Source organism: Salmo salar, chromosome ssa17, assembly GCF_905237065.1.
Source record: "Salmo salar chromosome ssa17, Ssal_v3.1, whole genome shotgun sequence".
Classification (NCBI taxonomy): domain Eukaryota; kingdom Metazoa; phylum Chordata; class Actinopteri; order Salmoniformes; family Salmonidae; genus Salmo; species Salmo salar.
In genome coordinates this window covers 77071835-77095371 of record NC_059458.1, presented here as the reverse complement: position 1 = coordinate 77095371, position 23537 = coordinate 77071835, and the positions used below count along the sequence as shown (strand labels likewise).

At 45.0% G+C, this 23537-nt stretch overlaps 1 pseudogene; it reads right to left on the bottom strand.

Annotated features, from left to right (window-relative positions):
- LOC123728277 (rho guanine nucleotide exchange factor 39-like) overlaps window positions 1-22442 on the bottom strand; it is a 117060-nt pseudogene extending 94618 nt beyond the window's left edge.
- Window positions 22443-23537: the final 1095 nt, after the last annotated feature.

Sequence of the window (23537 nt, the reverse complement as noted above, 5' to 3'; positions counted from 1 at the left end):
CTGTATGGGGTGGTCTATATGGAGCTGTCATTAGACTACTGGCTTAACCAGTCCTGTATGGGGTGGTCTATATGGAGCTGTCATTAGACTACTGGCTTAACCAGTCCTGTATGGGGTGGTCTATATGGAGCTGTCATTAGACTACTGGCTTAACCAGTCCTGTATGGGGTGGTCTATATGGAGCTGTCAGACTACTGGCTTAACCAGTCCTGTATGGGGTAGTCTATATGGAGCTGTCATTAGACTACTGGCTTAACCAGTCCTGTATGGGGTGGTCTATATGGAGCTGTCATTAGACTACTGTCTTATACAGTCCTGTATGGGGTGGTCTATACGATCTTAACCAGTCCTGTATGGGGTGGTCTAGATAGTCTTAACCAGTCCTGTATGGGGTGGTCTATATAGTCCTGTATGGGGTGGTCTATATGGTCTTATACAGTCCTGTATGGGGTAGTCTATATAGTCTTAACCAGTCCTGTATGGGGTGGTCTATATAGTCTTATACAGTCCTGTATGGGGTGGTCTATATAGTCTTATACAGTCCTGTATGGGGTGGTCTATACAGTCCTGTGTGGGGTGGTCTATAAAGTCTTATACAGTCCTGTATGGGGTGGTCTATATAGTCTTATACAGTCCTGTATGGGGTGATCTATATAGTCCTATACAGTCCTGTATGGGGTGATCTCTATAGTCCTATACAGTCCTGTATGGGGTGATCTATATAGTCTTATACAGTCCTGTATGGGGTGGTCTATATAGTCTTATACAGTCCTGTATGGGCTGGTCTATATAGTCTTATACAGTCCTGTATGGGGTGGTCTATATAGTCTTATACAGTCCTGTATGGGCTGGTCTATATAGTCTTATACAGTCCTGTATGGGGTGGTCTATATAGTCTTATACAGTCCTGTATGGGGTGGTCTATACAGTCCTGTGTGGGGTGGTCTATAAAGTCTTATACAGTCCTGTATGGGGTGGTCTATATAGTCTTATACAGTCCTGTATGGGGTGATCTCTATAGTCCTATACAGTCCTGTATGGGGTGATCTCTATAGTCCTATACAGTCCTGTATGGGGTGATCTATATAGTCTTATACAGTCCTGTATGGGGTGGTCTATATAGTCTTATACAGTCCTGTATGGGCTGGTCTATATAGTCTTATACAGTCCTGTATGGGGTGGTCTATATAGTCTTATACAGTCCTGTATGGGCTGGTCTATATAGTCTTATACAGTCCTGTATGGGCTGGTCTATATAGTCTTATACAGTCCTGTATGACAGCTCTGAACGCTATAGGCCCAAATCAGACAAATGTTTTTGTTTTGCCAGGCATCTCCAAGGATACATATTGAATACATATTCATGAAAAATATTGACACTATATGCATGTGTTAGATTACAACATGGAGGTCACCCTCAGTCCATGTAATTGATCAGCTATAACACACAAATAGCAATTTATTCAAATAAACATTACATTTTAGATAAATGAACTAGGAGAGATGAGACATGTATTCGAAGGCGTCTGGGTAACAGGGTTCTGAGTTGTTGTTCACAACGATATAATAAGAAGTGGTGTTCTTACCGGAACACAGAACCTACCAGGGTTCTGAGAGTTGTTGTTCACAACGATATAATAAGAAGTGGTGTTCTTACCGGAACACAGAACCTACCAGGGTTCTGAGAGTTGTTGTTCACAACGATATAATAAGAAGTGGTGTTCTTACCGGAACACAGAACCTACCAGGGTTCTGAGAGTTGTTGTTCACAACGATATAATAAGAAGTGGTGTTCTTACCGGAACACAGAACCTAACAGGGTTCTGAGAGTTGTTGTTCACAACGATATAATAAGAAGTGGTGTTCTTACCGGAACACAGAACCTACCAGGGTTCTGAGAGTTGTTGTTCACAACGATATAATAAGAAGTGGTGTTCTTACCGGAACACAGAACCTACCAGGGTTCTGAGAGTTGTTGTTCACAAGGATATAATAAGAAGTGGTGTTCTTACCGGAACACAGAACCTACCAGGGTTCTGAGAGTTGTTGTTCACAAGGATATAATAAGAAGTGGTGTTCTTACCGGAACACAGAACCTACCAGGGTTCTGAGAGTTGTTGTTCACAACGATATAATAAGAAGTGGTGTTCTTACCGGAACACAGAACCTAACAGGGTTCTGAGAGTTGTTGTTCACAACGATATAATAAGAAGTGGTGTTCTTACCGGAACACAGAACCTACCAGGGTTCTGAGAGTTGTTGTTCACAACGATATAATAAGAAGTGGTGTTCTTACCGGAACACAGAACCTAACAGGGTTCTGAGAGTTGTTGTTCACAACGATATAATAAGAAGTGGTGTTCTTACCGGAACACAGAACCTCACAGGGTTCTGAGAGTTGTTGTTCACAACGATATAATAAGAAGTGGTGTTCTTACCGGAACACAGAACCTACCAGGGTTCTGAGAGTTGTTGTTCACAACGATATAATAAGAAGTGGTGTTCTTACCGGAACACAGAACCTAACAGGGTTCTGAGAGTTGTTGTTCACAACGATATAATAAGAAGTGGTGTTCTTACCGGAACACAGAACCTACCAGGGTTCTGAGAGTTGTTGTTCACAACGATATAATAAGAAGTGGTGTTCTTACCGGAACACAGAACCTAACAGGGTTCTGAGAGTTGTTGTTCACAACGATATAATAAGAAGTGGTGTTCTTACCGGAACACAGAACCTACCAGGGTTCTGAGAGTTGTTGTTCACAACGATATAATAAGAAGTGGTGTTCTTACCGGAACACAGAACCTAACAGGGTTCTGAGAGTTGTTGTTCACAACGATATAATAAGAAGTGGTGTTCTTACCGGAACACAGAACCTAACAGGGTTCTGAGAGTTGTTGTTCACAACGATATAATAAGAAGTGGTGTTCTTACCGGAACACAGAACCTACCAGGGTTCTGAGAGTTGTTGTTCACAACGATATAATAAGAAGTGGTGTTCTTACCGCCAGGACCTTGTTGGTGTTCTGGATGTTGTCTATGTAGGTAACGTAGTGGTGGAGGTGAGGACAGAAGTCATCAAATCCACGTCCAAAGTCCCCGTTCTCCAGACGGACCAACAACGTCCTGCACAGAGTAGAGAGAGAGACAATTAACAATGATGATCATCAACAACACATCCTCATGCAAGATAACAAGTCAAGATAACACACCACATTATTCCTCATTAAACTAAATATCGTATCGTGACGTCCCTGGAAATTCCCTGCCCTAGAAATATTGCAATGAACATCACGGTACGATATTCTCACAATACTTAGGTGCCGATATGATATGTAGATCTGATTCTATATGTAAATCCGACTCTGTGTGCGGTGCCGATTCTGTGTGCGGTGCCGATTCTGTGTGCGGTGCCGATTCTGTGTGTAAATCGGATTCTATGTGTAGTGTGATTAGGTATAGGTATAGTGGGTATAGGTATAGTGGGTATAGGTGGTATAGGTATAGTGGGTATAGGAGGTATAGGTATAGTGGGTATAGGAAGTATAGGTATAGTGGGTATAGGTATAGCGGGTATAGGTGGCATAGTGGGTATAGGTATAGTGGGTATAGGTATAGTGGGTATAGTGGGTATAGGTGGTATAGTGGGTATAGGTGGGTATAGGTGGTATAGTGGGTATAGTGGGTATAGTGGGTATAGGTATAGTGGGTATAGTGTGTATAGGTATAGTGTGTATAGGTATAGTGTGTATAGGTATAGTGGGTATAGTGTGTATAGGTATAGTGGGTATAGTGTGTATAGGTATAGTGTGTATAGGTATAGTGTGTATAGGTATAGTGGGTATAGTGGGTATAGGTATAGTGGGTATAGTGGGTATAGGTATAGTGGGTATAGTGGGTATAGGTATAGTGGGTATAGGTATAGTGGGTATAGGTATAGTGGGTATAGTGGGTATAGGTATAGTGGGTATAGTGGGTGTAGCGGGTATAGGTATAGTGGGTGTAGGTGGTATAGTGGGTATAGTGGGTATAGATGGTATTGGTATAGTGGGTATAGGTATAGTGGGTGTAGTGGGTATAGGTATATTGGGTGTAGGTGGTATAGTGGGTATAGGTATAGTGGGTGTAGGTGGTATAGTGGGTATAGGTGGTATTGGTATAGTGGGTGTAGTGGGTATAGGTGGTATTGGTATAGTGGGTGTAGTGGGTATAGTGGGCATAGTGGGTATAGGTGGTATAGTGGGTATAGGTGGTATAGTGGGTATAGGTGGTATAGTGGGTATAGTGTGTATAGGTATAGTGGGTATAGTGGGTATAGGTGGTATAGTGGGTATAGGTATAGTGGGTATGGTGTGTATAGGTATAGTGGGTATAGTGGGTATAGGTGGTATAGTGTGTATAGGTATAGTGGGTATAGGTATAGTGGGATTAGGTATCGTGGGTATAGTGGGTATAGGTGGTATAGTGGGTATAGTGTGTATAGGTATCGTGGGTATAGGTGGTATAGTGGGTATAGGTATAGTGGGTATAGTGGGTATAGGTATAGTGGGTATAGTGGTTATAGGTATAGTGGGTATAGTGGGTATAGGTATAGTGGGTATAGGTATAGTGGGTATAGGTATAGTGGGTATAGGTATAGTGGGTATAGGTATAGTGGGTATAGTGGTATAGGTATAGTGGGTGTAGCGGGTATAGGTATAGTGGGTGTAGGTGGTGTAGTGGGTATAGGTGGTATTGGTATAGTGGGTGTAGGTATAGTGGGTGTAGTGGGTATAGTGGGCATAGTGGGTATAGGTGGTATAGTGGGTATAGGTGGTATAGTGGGTATAGGTGGTATAGTGGGTATAGTGTGTATAGGTATAGTGGGTATAGTGGGTATAGGTGGTATAGTGGGTATAGGTATAGTGGGTATGGTGTGTATAGGTATAGTGGGTATAGTGGGTATAGGTGGTATAGTGTGTATAGGTATAGTGGGTATAGGTATAGTGGGATTAGGTATCGTGGGTATAGTGGGTATAGGTGGTATAGTGGGTATAGTGTGTATAGGTATCGTGGGTATAGGTGGTATAGTGGGTATAGGTATAGTGGGTATAGTGGGTATAGGTATAGTGGGTATAGTGGTTATAGGTATAGTGGGTATAGTGGGTATAGGTATAGTGGGTATAGGTATAGTGGGTATAGGTATAGTGGGTATAGGTATAGTGGGTATAGTGGTATAGGTATAGTGGGTGTAGCGGGTATAGGTATAGTGGGTGTAGGTGGTATAGTGGGTATAGTTGGTATTGGTATAGTGGGTATAGGTATAGTGGGTGTAGTGGGTATAGGTATAGTGGGTATAGTGGTATAGGTATAGTGGGTATAGGTATAGTGGTATAGGTATAGTGGGTATAGTGGGTATAGTGGTATAGGTATAGTGGGTGTAGCGGGTATAGGTATAGTGGGTGTAGGTGGTATAGTGGGTATAGTTGGTATTGGTATAGTGGGTATAGGTATAGTGGGTGTAGTGGGTATAGGTATAGTGGGTGTAGGTGGTATAGTGGGTATAGTTGGTATTGGTATAGTGGGTATAGGTATAGTGGGTGTAGTGGGTATAGGTATAGTGGGTGTAGGTGGTATAGTGGGTATAGTTATAGTGGGTGTAGGTGGTATAGTGGGTATAGGTGGTATTGGTATAGTGGGTGTAGTGGGTATAGTGGGTATAGGTATAGTGGGCATAGTGGGTATAGGTATAGTGGGTATAGGTATAGGTGGTATAGTGGGTATAGGTGGTATAGTGGGTGTAGTGGGTATAGGTATAGGTGGTATAGTGGGTATAGGTATAGTGGGTATAGGTATAGGTGGTATAGTGGGTATAGGTATAGGTGGTATAGTGGGTATAGGTATAGTGGGTATAGGTATAGGTGGTATAGTGGGTATAGGTGGTATAGTGGGTATAGGTATAGGTGGTATAGTGGGTATAGGTATAGGTGGTATAGTGGGTATAGGTATAGGTGGTAAAGTGGGTATAGTGGGTGTAGTGGGTATAGGTATAGTGGGTATAGTGGGTGTAGTCGACTAGCGCCATCAATAGGATGCCAAATCCATATTTGGACTCAAAGTATCACTATAACATCGTCCAAAATAATATTGTGATCTGTAACAGCGTCGATCTCTTCCCCCCCCCCATCACTAAATATTACCACATAGAACCGTCTGATCACCACAGTGAAAAATAACATGAATAAATAAAAAGAGTGCTCACAATTAGACATATAAAGCCTGACTGCCCTGGTCTAATGATGCTCCCAGAGACATTACATCCTCACATCGCTGGAAGAAGGAGCTCTGAAGTTGATTTTAATAGATTGTAATGAAGCATCGGGCCAAGGTAGACCTGTTGGTAATCAGAAGACACACACACACACAGCCAGGAGACACACACAGCCAGGAGAGAGACACACACACACACAGCCAGGAGAGAGACACACACACACACACAGCCAGGAGAGAGAGACACACACACAGCCAGGAGAGAGAGAGACACACACACCAGGAGAGAGAGAGACACACACAGCCAGGAGAGAGACACACACACACACACGAGAGAGAGAGAGAGACACGCCAGGAGAGAGAGAGAGAGAGACAGACACACACACACGAGAGAGAGAGAGACACGCCAGGAGAGAGAGAGAGAGAGAGAGAGACAGACACACACACACACACACACACACACACACACACACACACACACACACACACACACACACACACGCACACAGCCAGGAGAGTTGGGCTAACGAGGGCAAAGGGCAAGAAAAACCATGTTTCCGTTTCTTCCCTCCTCTCACAGCCAGAGGATATTATGATAAATATAAAACTACAAATTACAACTTCCAGACTGTTTTCAGGGTGATTAAATAGTGTGGCTGTCAGGAAGAAGGGAATGAGAAGATCGGAGAGGAGAGTGGAAGGGAGGAGGGGAAGGGAGGAGAGTAGAGTAGCGGGGAAGGGTGGAGGAGGAGGGGAATAGAGAGTGGAAGGGGGAGGAGAGGGGAAGGAAAGGGAGGAGGAGGAGAGGGGAAGGAAAGGGAGGAGGAGGAGAGGGGAAGGAAAGGGAGGAGGAGGAGAGGGGAAGGAAAGGGAGGAGGGGAATAGAGAGTGGAAGGGGGAGGAGAGGGGAAGGAAAGGGAGGAGGAGGAGAGGGGAAGGAAAGGGAGGAGGAGGAGAGGGGAAGGAAAGGGAGGAGGGGAATAGAGAGTGGAAGGGGAGGAGAGGGGAAGGAAAGGGAGGAGGAGGAGAGGGGAAGGAAAGGGAGGAGGGGAATAGAGAGTGGAAGGGGGAGGAGAGGGGAAGGAAAGGGAGGAGGGGAATAGAGAGTGGAAGGGGGAGGAGAGGGGAAGGAAAGGGAGGAGGAGGAGAGGGGAAGGAAAGGGAGGAGGGGAATAGAGAGTGGAAGGGGGAGGAGAGGGGAAGGAAAGGGAGGAGGAGGAGAGGGGAAGGAAAGGGAGGAGGGGAATAGAGAAGGGAGGAAGAGAACAGAGGAGAAGTAGTTATTGATCACACACACACAAAAAACAAAGCAGAACTTTGTCTCAGGTTTCCAACAGTTAAAAGGATGGACTTCCGTCACCCTGGATATAGTTTGATCTGTATCACACTACAATCACACCACATTACTCCTCATTAAACTCCCCAGACACACCTTGGAGGAATATCAATCTCTCAAATAGCTTAGTGATTGTGCTGTAGTTTCTCTGGGTGACGTGACGCTGTCTTCAGGGTTGGTTATTACAGCCTGTTACAGTGGCGCAGGGAGGAGGATAATTAGCTGTCATCTACATACCATCATTGTCTTGGTCACAACTCCTCATAAACTGCCTAAACAATGATGAACGATATGGGGAGGATCATCAACACAGTAAATACTTCTATAGAAATATAGAAGTCAGCTGTGTTTAATTACAGTGGAATTCCTGATTAGTGTGCAGTGTTGTTCCCCTGGAGTAAAGTCAATTTAAATAAAAAAAACTGGATGTCAACTGAGTTATACCTTCCTTCCTACATTTACCACACACACACACACACACACACACACACACACCACTATGCCCAACGATACAGACATGATACCTGACAGAAAAGACTGTCATTCCTCTATATCAGTCGACCACAAATGGATCTCATTGGTTCCATATAAAGCACTAGTAGCCATAATGCTTCATCCACTGACTCAATAGAAGAGTTACTATAAAGATGTCGCACTGACTCAATAGAAGAGCTACTATAAAGACGTCCCACTGACTCAATAGAAGAGCTACTATAAAGACGTCCCACTGACTCAATAGAAGAGCTACTATAAAGACGTCCCACTGACTCAATAGAAGAGCTACTATAAAGACGTCCCACTGACTCAATAGAAGAGCTAGTATAAAGACGTCCCACTGACTCAATAGAAGAGCTACTATAAAGACGTCCCACTGACTCAATAGAAGAGCTAGTATAAAGACGTCCCACTGACTCAATAGAAGAGCTACTATAAAGACGTCCCACTGACTCAATAGAAGAGCTACTATAAAGACGTCCCACTGACTCAATAGAAGAGCTACTATAAAGACGTCCCACTGACTCAATAGAAGAGCTACTATAAAGACGTCCCACTGACTCAATAGAAGAGCTACTATAAAGACGTCCCACTGACTCAATAGAAGAGCTAGTACAAAGACGTCCCACTGACTCAATAGAAGAGCTACTATAAAGACGTCCCACTGACTCAATAGAAGAGCTAGTATAAAGACGTCCCACTGACTCAATAGAAGAGCTACTATAAAGACGTCCCACTGACTCAATAGAAGAGCTAGTATAAAGACGTCCCACTGACTCAATAGAAGAGCTAGTATAAAGACGTCCCACTGACTCAATAGAAGAGCTAGTATAAAGACGTCCCACTGACTCAATAGAAGAGCTACTATAAAGACGTCCCACTGACTCAATAGAAGAGCTACTATAAAGACGTCCCACTGACTCAATAGAAGAGCTAGTATAAAGACGTCCCACTGACTCAATAGAAGAGCTACTATAAAGACGTCCCACTGACTCAATAGAAGAGCTACTATAAAGACGTCCCACTGACTCAATAGAAGAGCTACTATAAAGACGTCCCACTGACTCAATAGAAGAGCTAGTATAAAGACGTCCCACTGACTCAATAGAAGAGCTAGTATAAAGACGTCCCACTGACTCAATAGAAGAGCTAGTATAAAGACGTCCCACTGACTCAATAGAAGAGCTACTATAAAGACGTCCCACTGACTCAATAGAAGAGCTACGACAAAGACGTCCCACTGACTCAATAGAAGAGCTAGTATAAAGACGTCCCACTGACTCAATAGAAGAGCTAGTATAAAGACGTCCCACTGACTCAATAGAAGAGCTAGTATAAAGACGTCCCACTGACTCAATAGAAGAGCTAGGATAAAGACGTCCCACTGACTCAATAGAAGAGCTAGTATAAAGACGTCCCACTGACTCAATAGAAGAGCTAGTATAAAGACGTCCCACTGACTCAATAGAAGAGCTACTATAAAGACGTCCCACTGACTCAATAGAAGAGCTAGTATAAAGACGTCCCACTGACTCAATAGAAGAGCTACTATAAAGACGTCCCACTGACTCAATAGAAGAGCTAGTATAAAGACGTCCCACTGACTCAATAGAAGAGCTACGACAAAGACGTCCCACTGACTCAATAGAAGAGCTAGTATAAAGACGTCCCACTGACTCAATAGAAGAGCTACTATAAAGACGTCCCACTGACTCAATAGAAGAGCTACGACAAAGACGTCCCACTGACTCAATAGAAGAGCTAGTATAAAGACGTCCCACTGACTCAATAGAAGAGCTACGACAAAGACGTCCCACTGACTCAATAGAAGAGCTACTATAAAGACGTCCCACTGACTCAATAGAAGAGCTAGGATAAAGACGTCCCACTGACTCAATAGAAGAGCTACTATAAAGACGTCCCACTGACTCAATAGAAGAGCTACTATAAAGACGTCCCACTGACTCAATAGAAGAGCTACTATAAAGACGTCCCACTGACTCAATAGAAGAGCTAGTATAAAGACGTCCCACTGACTCAATAGAAGAGCTAGTATAAAGACGTCCCACTGACTCAATAGAAGAGCTACTATAAAGACGTCCCACTGACTCAATAGAAGAGCTAGTATAAAGACGTCCCACTGACTCAATAGAAGAGCTACTATAAAGACGTCCCACTGACTCAATAGAAGAGCTACGACAAAGACGTCCCACTGACTCAATAGAAGAGCTAGTATAAAGACGTCCCACTGACTCAATAGAAGAGCTAGTATAAAGACGTCCCACTGACTCAATAGAAGAGCTAGTATAAAGACGTCCCACTGACTCAATAGAAGAGCTAGGATAAAGACGTCCCACTGACTCAATAGAAGAGCTAGTATAAAGACGTCCCACTGACTCAATAGAAGAGCTAGTATAAAGACGTCCCACTGACTCAATAGAAGAGCTACTATAAAGACGTCCCACTGACTCAATAGAAGAGCTACTATAAAGACGTCCCACTGACTCAATAGAAGAGCTACTATAAAGACGTCCCACTGACTCAATAGAAGAGCTAGTATAAAGACGTCCCACTGACTCAATAGAAGAGCTACTATAAAGACGTCCCACTGACTCAATAGAAGAGCTAGTATAAAGACGTCCCACTGACTCAATAGAAGAGCTACTATAAAGACGTCCCACTGACTCAATAGAAGAGCTACTATAAAGACGTCCCACTGACTCAATAGAAGAGCTAGTATAAAGACGTCCCACTGACTCAATAGAAGAGCTACTATAAAGACGTCCCACTGACTCAATAGAAGAGCTACTATAAAGACGTCCCACTGACTCAATAGAAGAGCTACTATAAAGACGTCCCACTGACTCAATAGAAGAGCTACTATAAAGACGTCCCACTGACTCAATAGAAGAGCTACGACAAAGACGTCCCACTGACTCAATAGAAGAGCTACTATAAAGACGTCCCACTGACTCAATAGAAGAGCTACGACAAAGACGTCCCACTGACTCAATAGAAGAGCTACTATAAAGACGTCCCACTGACTCAATAGAAGAGCTAGGATAAAGACGTCCCACTGACTCAATAGAAGAGCTACTATAAAGACGTCCCACTGACTCAATAGAAGAGCTACTATAAAGACGTCCCACTGACTCAATAGAAGAGCTACTATAAAGACGTCCCACTGACTCAATAGAAGAGCTAGTATAAAGACGTCCCACTGACTCAATAGAAGAGCTACTATAAAGACGTCCCACTGACTCAATAGAAGAGCTACTATAAAGACGTCCCACTGACTCAATAGAAGAGCTACTATAAAGACGTCCCACTGACTCAATAGAAGAGCTAGGATAAAGACGATAAAGACGCTTTTTTTTTAACCTTTATTTAACTAGGCAAGTCAGTTAAAAACAAATTCTTATTCATAATGATGGCCTACCGGGGAACAGTGGGTTAACTGCATTGTTCAGGGGCAGAATTACAGATTTTTTACCTTGTCAGCTCGGGGGATTCCATCTAGCAACCTTTCAGGTTACTGGCACAACGCTCTAACCACTAGGCTACCTGCCGCCCCTGAAGATGAACCATTGATTCAATAGAATAGTTATTATAAAGATCAATGGAGGCTGCTGAGGGGAGGATGGCTCATAATAAAAAGGCTGGAACAAACATGTCTGATACCATTCCATTGACTCCATTGAGGCCATTATTATGGGCCGTCCTCCCCTCAGCACTGTTAAGCTCTTTCTCTGGTATTCAGAACCCGACGGACACGACGAAAGCTTAAACCAAGTTAATTCTTCCCAAAGGGTCAAACAGCTGTACAGACGACGACATATTCACACAAGCACTGATATTTAACCTTTTCTCCTACGCCGAGTCTCCTCCTACACATCTGAACAGCCAATGGATCCCTGTTGCTAGACAGAACCTTGGTGATATCTGTTCTTCCTCACTTCACCTGACATGACCTCTGCCCCAAAGTAGAGGTCGACCGATTATGATTTTTCAACGCCGATACCGATTATAGGTCCCAGAAGAAAAAAACGATAGCGATTAAATCGGACGATTTTTATATATATATATATATATATATATATATATATATATATATATTTGTAATAATGACAATTACAACAATACTGAATCACTTTTATTTTAACTTAATATAATACATAATTAAAATCTATTTAGTCTCAAATAAATAATTAAACATGGTCAATTGGTTTAAATAACGCAAAAACACAGTGTTGGAGAAGTAAAAGTGCAATATGTGCCATGTAAAAAAGCTAAACGTTTAAGTTCCTTGCTCAGAACATGAGAACATATGAAAGCTGGTGGTTCAATATTCCCAGTTAAGAAGTTTTAGGTTGTAGTTATTATAGGAATTATGACGCGTCGACTATTTCCCTCTATACCGTTTGTATTCCATATACCTTTGACTATTGGATGTTCTAATAGGCACTTTAGTATTGCCAGCCTAATCTCAGGAGTTGATAGGCTTGAAGTCATAAACAGCACTGTGATTCAAGCATTGCTAAGAGCTGCTGGCAAACGCAGTAAAGTTTAAATGAATGCTTTCGAGCCTGCTGCTGCCTTCCACCACTCAGTCAGACTGCTCGATCAAATCATAGACTTCGTTATAATAAACAAACAAGAAATACGAGCTTTAGGTCAGTTAAATTGGTCAAATCCGGAAACTATCATTTCGAAAACAAAACGTTTATTCTTTCAGTGAAATACGGAACCGTTTCGTATTTTATTGAACGGGTGGCAACCCTAAGTCTAAATATTGCTGTTACATTGCACAACCTTCAATGTTATGTCATAATTATGTAAAATTCTGACAAATTAGTTTGCAACGAGCCAGGCGGCCCAAACGGTTGCATATACCCTGACTCTGAATGCAATGAACGCAAGAGAAGTGACACAATTTCCCTAGTTAATATTGCCTGCTAACATGCATTTATTTTAACTAAATATGCAGGATTAAAAATATATACTTCTGTGTATTGATTTTAAGAAAGGCGTCTACGGTTAGGTAGATTTGTGCAAAGATTGTGCTTTATCCGGCAATGTGTTTTTGTTAAATCGTCACCCGTTTGGCGAAGTTGAAGTAGGCTGTGATTCGATGATAAATTAACTGGCACCGCATTGATTATATGGAACGCAGGACAAGCTAGTTAACCTAGTATCATCAACCATGTGTAGTTAACTAGAGATTATGTGAAGATTGATTGTTTTTTTATAAGATAAGTTTAATGCTAGCTAGCAACTTACCTTGGCTCCTTGCTGCACCTGCGTAACAGGTGGTCAGCCTGCCACGCAGTCTCCTCGTGGAGTGCAATGTGATCAGCCACAATCGGCATCCAAAAATGCAGATTACCGATTGTTATGAAAACTTGAAAATCGGCCATAATTTAAAAATCGGTCGACCTCCACCCCAAAGTACTCACTCACGGCTGTCATGGTGACTGGTACCAGACTGTGTCTCTTCTCCTCCCAGAGGATCCCTGATGTCTGACAATAACATATCCTGACATAATGTAAACGTAATACATTACCCTCTCTCCCTCAGTGACATGAATAAGTATATTTCATATTCTCAGAACCCCTCGGCAGCCTCCACTGATAGAGATGCACCAGTTTATCCAATACAGTCACACTCTACCCGCGTCCAAAATGTCACCCTATTCCCTTTATAGTGCACTACATTCGACCAGGGCCCATAGTGCACTATATAGGGAGTGGTTTGGGACATACTCTCAGTAATACACCCCTCTGTCTTCATCACGCCACTCTCAGGAAGAAAGCCTGTCAGTCTCAGAGTGGAGATGAGGACCTGTGGGACTCAACACCTGATCATTATTCAACACAGTACGATGCTCATTCTGTGAAGCTACAAACCACATGATTAAATAGAACACGACTATGTTGTAATTGGAACCATATTCCATACGGAACACAGAACACTACCAAAACTCTAGAACAGGGGGGGTTACTCAACTCTGACCCTACGAGGTCTGGATTTCTGTTCGACCTGATCATTATATTTTACACCCAAACCTGGTGTAAATCAGATCCTGATTAGATGCAGTAGAACTGGTTTTCCAGGACCAGAGTTGAGTTAGAGGGTACAAGAACATAGCTGGTTGTAGAAATCCAAATCTCACATTGTTGTTATTCACACACACACACACACACACACACACACACACACACACACACACACACACACACACACACACACACACACACACACACACACACACACACACACAACGATATTAAACATGGCAAGGAGGACAGCGGTTAAGTTTGGTTCACCTTGTTCATGCTGTCACGCTGGCTTGAAGGTTTTAGGTAAAGTCGGTGCTTATCTGTTTAGTTTCTTGAGGAGATGTTTTCTACATTTGGAATTGGGTTGTGTGTGGGCTTCAGCAGACAAGGCCCTCAGCTGTCTGAGGCCTGTCAAAACAACACTCTGAACTACTAGTGAGAGAACCAGGGAGGGTGCCAATTAATGTCCTCCTCCTCCTCCTCCTCCTCCCTCCTCCTCCCTGTCATTAATTATTAAAGAGATACTTACTGGTTTACTGAATGGATGGATGGAATGGAACTAAAGATGCTTTCTCTAATGTCCTGCCTCAGGGTGCCTTTGGCCTTCAGAATCTCCACAAAGTACTGCAAGAGAGCACACACACACACACACACACACACACAGAGACGTACACACACGCAGAGACAAGAAAGAAAAATTTAGTATTTGTATAGCTAAGCCTGTCTGCTATCTAGCTGCATGGTGTTGCATTGGTTCCATTGGATTCCCATGAGACTGAAGCGGTTTAAGAGATTAGACCACCGACAACTCAATTACTCCTAGTCCGCGTCCCCAATGGTACCCTAGTCTAGGGTTGGCCGATTTTACCATTGCATCGTCATTTTTTTTATTTTATATATATATATATATATTTTTTTTTAAATCGACAATGTTTGGCAGCCATCGTCGACGGTGACGACATCGTGATGTAACAAACAACGGTTTAGCATATTTGACCTTGACTGCACCACCGCAGTCTGGCAGCGCACAACAGAGCAGTCCAGTGAACACACAGCAGGTCCACATGCCAAATGGCCTATTCCCCATCAGCCGTAGCCTACACGTTCAATACACAGCAGGTCCGCATGCCAAATGGCCTATTCCCTATCAGCCGTAGCCTACACGTTCAATACACAGCAGGTCCACATGCCAAATGGCCTATTCCCCATCAGCCGTAGCCTACACGTTCAATACACAGCAGGTCCACATGCCAAATGGCCTATTCCCCATCAGCCGTAGCCTACACGTTCAATACACAGCAGGTCCACATGCCAAATGGCCTATTCCCCATCAGCCGTAGCCTACACGTTCAATACACAGCAGGTCCACATGCCAAATGGCCTATTCCCCATCAGCCGTAGCCTACACGTTCAATACACAGCAGGTCCACATGCCAAATGGCCTATTCCCCATCAGCCGTAGCCTACTGGACACCCTGTTGTCTGGCTTGTTGTTTTAACATGTGGGGTCATCACGGGCCTGTTGTCTGGCTTGTTGTTTTAACATGTGGGGTCATCACGGGCCTGTTGTCTGGCTTGTTGTTTTAACATGTGGGGTCATCACGGGCCTGTTGTCTGGCTTGTTGTTTAGACATGTGGGGTCATCACAGGCCTGTTGTCTGGCTTGTTGTTTAGACATGTGGGGTCATCACGGGCCTGTTGTCTGGCTTGTTGTTTAGACATGTGGGGTCATCACGGGCCTGTTGTCTGGCTTGTTGTTTTAACATGTGGGGTCATCACGGGCCTGTTGTCTGGCTTGTTGTTTAGACATGTGGGGTGATCACGGGCCTGTTGTCTGGCTTGTTGTTTAGACATGTGGGGTCATCACGGGCCTGTTGTCTGGCTTGTTGTTTTAACATGTGGGGTCATCACGGGCCTGTTGTCTGGCTTGTTGTTTAGACATGTGGGGTGATCACGGGCCTGTTGTCTGGCTTGTCGTTTTAACATGTGGGGTCATCACGGGCCTGTTGTCTGGCTTATTGTGATCCTGCTCTAACTAAAAAACAGGAATTGAAAAATATATATTTTGTAAAGGCAACAGCAGAAATGTCGTCCCCCACGGATGCAGCCCCCCCCCCCTCCCCCTCCGGACCAATCAGGGTAGCTTGGTAAATGCCAGATCCCTATAGCAAGACGAATCACTCGCCCAAGTGAAGGTCAAAAAAAGAATCGGGCCAGTGGTGTCAGATATCACGTGAGTAGGCTAGATTTATATCCCTGAGCATGTGTGCCAAATTTCATCGCTGTGTCAAACAGATCAAGAGGTATTAACATGTGCCCGTTATAGCGCCACCGTGTGGTCGATATGAACGTTGTTCCATACGTTGAGTTTTGACAGTGTTTGGACCATGTGGACCACATTTTTGTTACAATACCAATATCCTTGACCGATTTCCATGCATTTATTATCCAGACCACGCCCGCGTAACTGTTTCTTGGTCAATAGCGGCCATGTTGTTTAGAGTACTAGTCTGTATTGCGTTGAGAGATCTTTGTCCATAGACGTCACATGTCAAGTTTCATGCAGATCGGTCATTCAGTGCCAGAAGAGTTGCATTTTAAGTGTTTTTCACAAAATGAAAAAAGGACATAAAATCCATCATGGCAGACAGTGTGAGCTAGTGTTTATAAGCACATAGTATAGCTCTCCGCCCATCTGAAGGCAGGGAAACACAGCCGGGCCTGGATTCAGAAGAGTATCAGAGCAGGAGTGCAGATCTAGGATCAGGTCCCCCCCGTCTATGTAATCTGATTCATTATGATCTAGGATCAGGTCCCTCCCCCCATCTATGTAATCTGATTCATTATAATCTAGGATCAAGTCCCCCCGTCTATGTAATCTGATTCATTATAATCTAGGATCAAGTCCCCCCCCCCCCGTCTATGTAATCTGATTCATTATAATCTAGGATCAGGTCCCCCCCCGTCTATATAATCTGATTCATTATGATCCAAAACACTGATACTAGATCAGCACTCCTACTCTGAGACACTATGAATACGGGTCAATAGTAAGGGCAGCAGGTAACCAAGCGGTTAAGTGCGTCGGGCACGTAACCAAAAGGTCGCTGGTTCGAATCCCAGAGGCAGCAAGCTGGACAAATCTGCCGTTATGCCCTTGAGCAAGGCAGTTAACCCCCAACATCAACTGGGTGCCGATGACGTGGATGCGGAAGACATTTCTGTTGAATGCATTCAGTTGACTAGGTATCCCCTTTCCTGTTTCAGCAGACAAATGGTTGAGTCCCTAAATGGCCCCCTATTCCATACACAGCTCACTACTGTTCAACAGAGCCCCATGGGTCCAGATCAAAACTAGTCCACTATATAGGGAAATAGGGTGTAATTTGGGACGTATGACAGTATAAATAGCAGGTGCTGTTCACATACCGTGTTGACTAGTTGTAGTTGTTTACAGTATTTCTGTTCAGTTTGGACCAGGGCCCTGGCTGTACGGGTTCTCTTTCTCTCCCACTTCTCTCTCTGCTCCTGGACACTACGGCTGCTGGTCGGGCCCACGGGGGTGGGGGAGAAACTCATGGTCCTACTGGGGCGGACTCCAGACCAGGACAACTGTAGACAGATGAAATCATTAGGGGGAGAAACTCATGGTCCTACTGGGGCGGACTACAATACTGTAACAGATGAAATCATTAGGGGGAGAAACTCATGGTCCTACTGGGGTGGACACCGACTCCAGAGCTGTAGAGAATAAAACATTGGACGTTTTCTTACTTTTTCCAAACCATTATAGGTTTCTGAAATTCACTAGGCCTAGAAATCTCACCTGAAGTTTGTGAAGAGGCTATATCCAACAGCAATATTGACAATCACACTAATATTTTTTACATCGTCAAAGAATAAGTATTTCATAGAGCTCAATAACTAATAGTATTGCAGGAGACCAAAGGACACAGTGCTGAGGAAGGAACTGTGGTTGGTGATGCAATTAGTCCCTCGCACGCACGCTCTCAGACCCAGTCCTCCCTCGCCCGCCCGCACGCACGCTCTCAGACCCAGTCCTCCCTCGCCCGCCCGCACGCACGCTCTCAGACCCAGTCCTCCCTCCCTCGCACGCTCTCAGACCCAGTCCTCCCTCCCTCGCACGCTCTCAGACCCAGTCCTCCCTCCCTCGCACGCTCTCAGACCCAGTCCTCCCTCCCTCGCACGCTCTCAGACCCAGTCCTCCCTCGCTCGCACGCTCTCAGACCCAGTCCTCCCTCCCTCGCACGCTCTCAGACCCAGTCCTCCCTCCCTCGCACGCTCTCAGACCCAGGCCTCCCTCCCTCGCACGCTCTCAGACCCAGTCCTCCCTCCCTCGCACGCTCTCAGACCCAGTCCTCCCTCGCTCGCACGCTCTCAGACCCAGTCCTCCCTCGCACGCACGCTCGCAGACCCAGTCCTCCCTCGCTCTCTGACGCAGTCTGTCCTCTCTCCCTCTCTCCCCCCCCAGAAAGGCACTCTGTGTGTCATTGATCAGACCCTGTTGTTTACAGTGTGTTAGTTAGTGAAAGGCTGTCGTTGACACTCGGCACCCTGGGAAATGTCACTGGGGTTAATTGCTGCTAAAGCGCTGCCCTCAGACTAAGTAATGGCCTTGGATTCTAACGCTTGTCCCAAATGGCACCCTATTCCCTATATAGTGCACTATGGGCCCTGGTCTAAAGTAGTGCACTATAAAAGGGAGCCATTTGGGACTGAACCCAGGTGTCTCAGCCTGCTCTATGGTGCTACAGAGGAGATGACACTAATGAGGGAGTCCAGGGAGGATACCTAGTTAAGGGACAACAAGGGGAGAGGAGGGAATCAGAGACAGGGAGAAAGCACTGGGTTACACACACACACACACACACACACACACACACACACACACACACACAGAGAGAGAGAGAGAAAGGGACACCTCTTAGCCAGGTGACATGAGGGGAGAGAGAAAGGGGAACACCTCTTAGCCAGGTGACATGAGGGGAGAGAGAAAGGGGAACACCTCTTAGCCAGGGGACATGAGGGGAGAGATGTAGAGAGAAAGGGGGACACCTCTTAGCCAGGGGACATGAGGGGAGAGAGAAAGGGGAACACCTCTTAGCCAGGGGACATGAGGGGAGAGAGAAAGGGGAACACCTCTTAGCCAGGTGACATGAGGGGAGAGAGAAAGGGGGAGGTCAATAGAAGGGCATGTGAAAGCACCTCTTAGCTAATAAGGAGCAGACATGTCTGTGTTCCATTCCTCCTTGTGTTATGACATTTTGGAGGTTTTCCCCATTAGCAGTAAAGACCTTTGCAGACTGTACATCAGATTCAGTCTATTACGATCATCACGACACACTGTGCGATGGTACCAGATTCAAATCTGGATATCAGCCTGGACAGATTGGAAATTAAACAATTGAAGCAAAAAAAAATGAAAAAAGTACGTTCTGCCATTGGCTTGCGAGGCTACGTCAACTGACATAGGCCAGGCCGACTGACGTGGGCCGGGCCGACTGACGTGGGCCGGGCCGACTGACGTGGGCCGGGCCGACTGACGTGGGCGGGCCGACCGACGTGGGCCGACCGACGTGGGCCGACCGACGTGGGCCGGGCCGACCGACGTGGGCCCGGGCCGACCGACGTGGGCCGGGCGACCGACGTGGGCCGGGCCGACCGACGTGGGCCCGGGCGACCGACGTGGGCCCGGGCCGACCGACGTGGGCCCGGGCCGACCGACGTGGGCCCGGGCCGACCGACGTGGGCCCGGGCCGACCGACGTGGGCCCGGGCCGACCGACGTGGGCCCGGGCCGACCGACGTGGGCCGGGGCCGACCGACGTGGGCCGGGCCGACCGACGTGGGCCGGGCCGACCGACGTGGGCCAGGCCGACCGACGTGGGCCAGGCCGACCGACGTGGGCTAGGTGAACTTCAGCGGTGTATTTGTTCTGCGCAGACCTTACCTCTATGTTTTAAACGCGAGAGAAGTGAGTTCAGAAAAAGCTGAAAGTATGCATCTTTCAACAACAACAACAAAAAAAGCGGCAAACAGACAAACGTTATATGCATGTTCTGAATGTGTAGCGGACATGGTGGGTCATGTGATGAGGTAGCCTCGCCTCCTCCCCCCGCGAACTTCAAAACCAGTGTCTGCCCTCGGACCAAAAGGACATTTCCAGGGAATTTTCTCTTGGTCTACAGATGATTGTTTGCTCCTGTGGGAGACTCGGGCTCATGTCCCGTGTGTTACAAATGTAAGTTGATCATGTTCAGAAATAAACACAAAGAGCTAACTTACAGTAAATTACATTATCTAACTCAAATATGCCAATTAACGTATAGAACATACAGTATTTTTGCAGAATACTCTTTTTTTTTTAAGCAATTAATGGGGCCTCCTGAAATGCTCAGTGGTCTAAGGTACTGTATCGCAGTGCTAGAGGCATCACTACAGATCCGGGTTCGATCCCGGGCTGTGTTGTGGCCCGACCGCGATCGGGAGACCCATGAGGCTGCGAACAATTGGCCCATTGTCGTCCGGGTTAGAGGGAGGGTTTGGCCGGCTGGGATGTCCCTGTCTCATCGTGTTCTAGCGACTCCTTGTGGCAGCCGGGCGCAGTGCACGCTGACTTCGGTCTTCAGCTGTACTGTGTTTCTTCCGACACATTGGTGGGGCGGCTGGCTTCCCGGGTTAAGCGAGCACTCTGTCAAGAAGCAGTGCGGCTTGGCGTGGTCGTGTTTCGGAGGACGCACGTCTCACGGCCGTCGCCTCTCCCGAGTCCGTACGGGAGATGCAGCGATGAGACAAGAATAACTACCAATTAGGGAGAAAAAGGGGGGGGGAAACTATATTTTTCTATTAAGTCATCTTTACTTTCACTTAAGTGTACTTTTTCCACCACTGGGAGAAAGATGATTGCATTCGTTGTGGAACCAGACTGCCTCCCGGGGTGAGGCTTACCCTGGCATGACGACGTGATAACTATGTAGATCTCTCCTGGACAAAGTGATTATTATCAATATATTCGTCTCTATTCTCAGGTTCTAGAATGCTAATTAGCACCAACGTAGACATCATGCAAGACTACAAATCCCTGCAAATCATCTCTGTCTGTCACCTTTGCTAAACAGGTATTGTGTCAAATTTAAACTTGCACAAGACAGGTCACAGAATTGTACATTTAAAAGAAATTTAGCCAATTTATTAATTACTAAATGTAGCTAGATCGCTAATCCAGAGTCTTACCTTTGCCTCAATTTGGCAGTCTTGTCCAGATTATGGTATTTGTAGTTCTTTATGAGAGCCACGAGCAACTAATTAGCTTTTCATTTTTAGGAGGTAAATACAGGCAAATATACTGCTAAAAGTCACCTTGTCCTATAGAGATTTACAGTTATCAAAAACGTCATGCCAGGGAAGCCTAAACGAAAACACAGACCTTATTTTAAGGGTTTCTAAAAAAATCTGTTATGGGAAAAATGAATGGTGGAAAAACAATTGGAACCATTTTCTGGTTTGACCCTTTGGTTTTATGGGCATTATGACTGTGGTACTCTATTCAAAGACCATGGCGGAAGTCGGCTCAAAACAGAAGTGACGTAGGAGCATGTGGAATGAGTGGGATTCTGTGTTCACACATGTTACAAGTGATTCCTTTTAATAAACAACGACTTATCTGCATTCCAAATTAAAAGTAGTCTGAAAAAGGAGATGTGTTTCAGGACGATGCATCATGATACCTTGTTGACAACATGAACAGTAATCTGCTCCGCTCGGTTAACTTGAGAAGGGCACTCCTCCCTCACCGCTTTTGCGCGTTCAAATTATTATTGCATACGACAAAGTAACACGTTTTGTATAGCTTACAGGACAACATTTCAAAAAAACATAACTGAAATGTTTCTCGACGTGAGCACCGCAAATAACGTTTAGCTTTAACAACAAACAATGAACGTAGCTAGCCCTGTTTTCTGCAAAGTTATACGACAACGTCGAGGAAAGCAACATGGTTAAAGGTAGCGACTGGAATGTGACTCGACTTACACATTTACAGCGATATTACTGTATAAACTACATAAAATGTTGCTTAGGTCGAAAAGATGAACTCACCTGTCAACGTCTTCTTATCTGTTCAAAATTGAAATCCAGGGCGCTCTTTACGGGCTGCTGTTTCTTCCGGGTTGTCGAGCAACACTATTGGCTCCCGGTCCCCCAGGGGATATGACATCATCGAAACTGACCCGCCCAGCCTAGTGACGTGGCAGGATGTCAACAAGGCAGCATGTTGCAACGTCCAGAAACACATCTCTTTTCCATACGTTTTGAATTTTTTCAAACTAGTTTTCATTGGGAAGGCAAATACAGCGTTTTAATCAAAAGCAATCACTATTGCATGTGAAAACACAGACTCCTACTCAATTACCAGGGTTGCGGAGTACCTGATTACATGTAATCTGAGTAGATAAAAATGTAATCATTTACATTACCAGAACAAAAATGTATTGTAATCAGATTACAGATACTTTTGAAAAACAGGATGATTATTTTTAAATATAGAAAGGATGTTTGTGGAAAAAATATACATTACGACACCTTTCTGTTTTCTCAATGACATTCAAATCAGCATTGAAAAAAAGATGCAAGTTTAAGTTTGTTCCACCTGAGCGAGTCTAACCACAAGTTAGAGACCACTGTGATGACACACGATGTGTTTGATGGATCCTTTTTCGTCTTCTAATGCCACTTAAAGTGGAACTGACAGCGTTTTAACAACATGGCTTCGTGTTCAAATCTGTTCATATACACCCCCAGGAAGAATATGGTGCCTTTTTTTGTTTTTACATTTTCTGACAAGCGAGCGCTTAGATTTGGTCATAAAGTCATAGAATGTTTGGGAATTACATATAGTAAGTCATTTGTGAAAATTCTATAGCAATATAGAGTGGGAAAGGGGTCGTGTGTTTGGACAATTAATAGACACTGCAGGAAATAAATCCTAATAAAAAAAATGTGTCTCATCCAGGACCAGAGTCTACGCAGACCGGTGAACCATAGCCAATCAGCGCTACAGTAGGCCTATATACAAATAATCCATTTGGCACACATGTAACAGGTTCCGTCCCTCTCTTCGCCCCAACCCGGGCTCGAACCAGGGACCCTTGCACACATCAACAACTGACACCCACGAAGCATCGTTACCCATCGCGCCACAAAAGCCGCGGCCCTTGCAACGCAAGGGGAAACCCTACTTCAGGTCTCAGAGCTATTAGCGCGCACCACCGCTAACTAACTAGCCATTTCACATCGGTTACACACAGGCCTGGCATCGTTCCCTTTGAACTGGACTGTGTGTTTACAGACAGTAGCAAAAGCGCAACTTTAGATAATT